This window comes from Schistocerca gregaria, unplaced genomic scaffold (genome assembly GCF_023897955.1).
Source record: "Schistocerca gregaria isolate iqSchGreg1 unplaced genomic scaffold, iqSchGreg1.2 ptg000988l, whole genome shotgun sequence".
In the NCBI taxonomy this organism is placed as follows: Eukaryota; Metazoa; Arthropoda; class Insecta; order Orthoptera; family Acrididae; genus Schistocerca; species Schistocerca gregaria.
Window position 1 is genome coordinate 150,001 of NW_026062338.1, and position 5,000 is coordinate 155,000.

Here is a 5,000-nt window from a genome sequence, read left to right on the forward strand (position 1 = left end):
TTCGTTATCGGAATTAACCAGACAAATCGCTCCACCAACTAAGAACGGCCATGCACCACCACCCACCGAATCAAGAAAGAGCTATCAATCTGTCAATCCTTCCGGTGTCCGGGCCTGGTGAGGTTTCCCGTGTTGAGTCAAATTAAGCCGCAGGCTCCACTCCTGGTGGTGCCCTTCCGTCAATTCCTTTAAGTTTCAGCTTTGCAACCATACTTCCCCCGGAACCCAAAAGCTTTGGTTTCCCGGAGGCTGCCCGCCGAGTCATCGGAGGAACTGCGGCGGATCGCTGGCTGGCATCGTTTATGGTTAGAACTAGGGCGGTATCTGATCGCCTTCGAACCTCTAACTTTCGTTCTTGATTAATGAAAACATACTTGGCAAATGCTTTCGCTTCTGTTCGTCTTGCGACGATCCAAGAATTTCACCTCTAACGTCGCAATACGAATGCCCCCGCCTGTCCCTATTAATCATTACCTCGGGTTCCGAAAACCAACAAAATAGAACCGAGGTCCTATTCCATTATTCCATGCACACAGTATTCAGGCGGGCTTGCCTGCTTTAAGCACTCTAATTTGTTCAAAGTAAACGTGCCGGCCCACCGAGACACTCAACTAAGAGCACCCTGGTAGGATTTCAACGGGGTCCGCCTCGGGACGCGCAAGCACGCCTTCGGCTCGCCCCACCGGCAGGACGTCCCACGATACATGCCAGTTAAACACCGACGGGCGGTGAACCAACAGCGTGGGACACAAATCCAACTACGAGCTTTTTAACCGCAACAACTTTAATATACGCTATTGGAGCTGGAATTACCGCGGCTGCTGGCACCAGACTTGCCCTCCAATAGATACTCGTTAAAGGATTTAAAGTGTACTCATTCCGATTACGGGGCCTCGGATGAGTCCCGTATCGTTATTTTTCGTCACTACCTCCCCGTGCCGGGAGTGGGTAATTTGCGCGCCTGCTGCCTTCCTTGGATGTGGTAGCCGTTTCTCAGGCTCCCTCTCCGGAATCGAACCCTGATTCCCCGTTACCCGTTACAACCATGGTAGGCGCAGAACCTACCATCGACAGTTGATAAGGCAGACATTTGAAAGATGCGTCGCCGGTACGAGGACCGTGCGATCAGCCCAAAGTTATTCAGAGTCACCAAGGCAAACGGACCAGACGAGCCAATCCGATTGGTTTTGATCTAATAAAAGCGTCCCTTCCATCTCTGGTCGGGACTCTGTTTGCATGTATTAGCTCTAGAATTACCACAGTTATCCAAGTAACGTGGGTACGATCTAAGGAACCATAACTGATTTAATGAGCCATTCGCGGTTTCACCTTAATGCGGCTTGTACTGAGACATGCATGGCTTAATCTTTGAGACAAGCATATGACTACTGGCAGGATCAACCAGGGAGCTGCGTCAACGAGAGCTGAGCAGCCGGCCGCCCGGGAGTGTGTCCCGAGGGCCCGCGCGAACACGCAAGCGTCCGCTCAATTATTCTGCAAACAGGAGGAGGCTGAGCTCCCCTGCACGATACACCTCGAAACCCTCTCAGGTCCCGGCGGCGCGCAGCGCCGTCCTAAGTACTTGGTCAGGTTCGAGAGAGGCGCAATCGCCCGGAGATGGGCGAGTAGACGCTTTCAGTGCGAACACCCGTGCTCCCAACTGAGCTTGCCGCTGCCGACAGAGGCCCGGGAGCGTGCTGTCGTGGCATTGCCGGCGGGAAACAACACGCGCCACCTACGGTGACCGGCAGCTCCAACGCCAGCGCCACAGAAGGGCAAAGCCCCACTTGGGTGCAGAAGCGAACTCTCCCAGCACAGCGCACGCGCCAACACGTCCGCAGAGCTGCGATACAAACCACCTGCGAGAACCGCTGGGGGCGACCGAGCAGCAGACGGCGTCGCGACGCCGAGTGCCGGGCGGCGGCGCATCCTCAACGCACACAGTCCGCAATCGGACCAGCACACTGCAGATGTCCACCGCGCTTCGCACCGGGCTCGGCAGAACCCACTTTGGCCGCCTGGCGCCGCGCGCAGGGTGCGCCGGCGCATAGCTGGGACGCCAGCCGGGCCCGTCGGCCGGCGCTCCTGCCACTGGGCGCCCCCCACCAGCCGGCTGTAGTGCGTGCGCTCACGCAGCGCGCGGCCAGCACGCCGGGCGGCCCCCCCTCACCGGCCGGGGACTGTCCCGCCAAGCCACAGCCTCGTATCGCTTCATACCCACATGGCCAACTCAGGTTCGGGGGCATGGCGGGTACCGCCGAAACAACCGGTTCATAGATGTACCGATCGTCGCTATCACCGATGCACCTGCAGCGCGAACAACCGCTCAACAACTGATTTCCAGTTCATTTGCGGATCTTTGGCAGCAAACGTATACGTCAATCTACATTTGCGAAATCTACGATTCTGGCATGCCTGCATGTTATGTGTCACGACACGCTACATCAGCCCACATACACACTGCGGCATGTACACGAGAGAACACGTGGAAGATGGTCCGCGCACGTGTGCAATGTCCCTTGCGCGGTCGACTGTCAACCGGCCTCTGTAGCATGTCGCAGATGTGGAACGCGGTCCACCGTGCTATCATGTTGTGTGGGGCAATACGATTAAATAGGAAAACCCTCGTCGCTACATCAACAGACGGCTCACGCTGATTCCCGGCAGAGGGAGGAGGGGGGGGGGGGGGGCCAACATGCAATACTTTCGTCCGTACCTACCTACCACATGTCTGTACGGCGTACAACAGTGCAATCTCGCTGTAATGGGGAGACGAGACAAGTAGCATCGTGCACAACATATGGCCCTTATGATTCGCCATTGTAGGGCGCAGCCGGTGTACGGTCAAGCATGTGCCACATTATGTCACTCAGTACGTAACGACGGATGATCAGTGTGGGTTACGCGTACATCAGCGGACAGTCCACACAGGCCGTACCACAACGTACACTGACTGCATCGACAACCGAATGCAACTGAACAGCTGCAAGGCTCATTTCACAAACAAACGCCTGACCGACCAGCTTGGAAGGGCAGGAGGGGAGGGCGATATTCGTTCTGTAGCGGTACACCCTTCCAGTGGTTAGCGGGACTGTGTAGAAAGTACGCAACACTCGAAAGACCTTTATGTGAGGGTACGCACCATGGCATCAAGAAATACACATGACACCAGAGGATCCAAGCAGTGAACTATGTTCAGAGGGTTGCTGTTAGGCAAAGCTACATTCCTGTGACGTTACATGTGACAGTTAAGGTGCAGTGTAAGTTAGGTTAAGGTGCAGCGTAAGTTAGGTTAAGGTGCAGCGTAAGTTAGGTTAAGGTGCAGCGTAACTTAGGTTAAGGTGCAGCGTAACTTAGGTTAAGGTGCAGCGTAACTTAGGTTAAGGTGCAGCGTAAGTTAGGTTAAGGTGCAGCGTAACTTAGGTTAAGGTGCAGCGTAAGTTAGGTTAAGGTGCAGCGTAAGTTAGGTTAAGGTGCAGCGTAACTTGGGTTAAGGTGCAGCGTAACTTGGGTTAAGGTGCAGCGTAACTTGGGTTAAGGTGCAGCGTAACTTGGGTTAAGGTGCAGCGTAACTTGGGTTAAGGTGCAGCGTAACTTGGGTTAAGGTGCAGCGTAACTTGGGTTAAGGTGCAGCGTAACTTGGGTTAAGGTGCAGCGTAACTTGGGTTAAGGTGCAGCGTAACTTGGGTTAAGGTGCAGCGTAACTTGGGTTAAGGTGCAGCGTAACTTGGGTTAAGGTGCAGCGTAACTTGGGTTAAGGTGCAGCGTAACTTGGGTTAAGGTGCAGCGTAACTTGGGTTAAGGTGCAGCGTAACTTGGGTTAAGGTGCAGCGTAACTTGGGTTAAGGTGCAGCGTAACTTGGGTTAAGGTGCAGCGTAACTTGGGTTAAGGTGCAGCGTAACTTGGGTTAAGGTGCAGCGTAACTTGGGTTAAGGTGCAGCGTAACTTGGGTTAAGGTGCAGCGTAACTTGGGTTAAGGTGCAGCGTAACTTGGGTTAAGGTGCAGCGTAACTTGGGTTAAGGTGCAGCGTAACTTGGGTTAAGGTGCAGCGTAACTTGGGTTAAGGTGCAGCGTAACTTAGGTTAAGGTGCAGCGTAACTTAGGTTAAGGGGCCAACGTGGGTTAGGTTAAGGGGCCAACGTGGGTTAGGTTAAGGGCCAACGTGGGTTAGGTTAAGGGCCAACGTGGGTTAGGTTAAGGGCCAACGTGGGTTAGGTTAAGGGCCAACGTGGGTTAGGTTAAGGGCCAACGTGGGTTAGGTTAAGGGCCAACGTGGGTTAGGTTAAGGGCCAACGTGGGTTAGGTTAAGGGCCAACGTGGGTTAGGTTAAGGGCCAACGTGGGTTAGGTTAAGGGCCAACGTGGGTTAGGTTAAGGGCCAACGTGGGTTAGGTTAAGGGCCAACGTGGGTTAGGTTAAGGGCCAACGTGGGTTAGGTTAAGGGCCAACGTGGGTTAGGTTAAGGGCCAACGTGGGTTAGGTTAAGGGCCAACATGGGTTAGGTTAAGGGCCAACGTGGGTTAGGTTAAGGGCCAACGTGGGTTAGGTTGCCAGAGATGTGTCAAATCAGGATGTACGTTTGGCTGGTGTCAGGTGGTGGGTTGGTTCGATGCCTTTATAAGGAGTGTGGCCAAAGGGTATTTTATTACTTGTACCTTTTGTGTTGTGGCGTGGCGTTGCGTCCTGTGTTGATACTGGGTGGACCACTGTGGGTGTTGCTGGCTGATTTGAGCTGCGTTGTTTGCGGGTGGTGTGAGACATTCTGTCTTATTAGTGGACGTGACGTTCCTCTTGTCGTTCTTTGGATAGTGTCCTGTGGCAGCGAGGATAAAATGGATGTTGTTGAACGATAGTGCTTTGGTGCTTTCGCTTTGTTACACACAGAGTGGACTGTGAGATAGGGTGACTGGGTCGAGTGCGGTTCACACTGTCCTCCCCAGTTTACAGTATGTATCATCTATGTATGTGGTCCTGCATCATTTACTAAGCAGGGACGTCA

General features: G+C 53.9%; 1 non-coding gene across 1 annotated transcript in view; it reads right to left on the reverse strand.

The window, feature by feature from the left end:
- LOC126326404 (small subunit ribosomal RNA) overlaps nt 1-1,408 on the reverse strand; it is a 1,893-nt gene extending 485 nt beyond the window's left edge. The window contains exon 1 of the ribosomal RNA XR_007560652.1: nt 1-1,408. This exon is cut by the window's left edge and continues 485 nt beyond it. This is a non-coding gene — a ribosomal RNA (small subunit ribosomal RNA).
- Between the last annotated feature and the right edge of the window lie 3,592 nt (nt 1,409-5,000).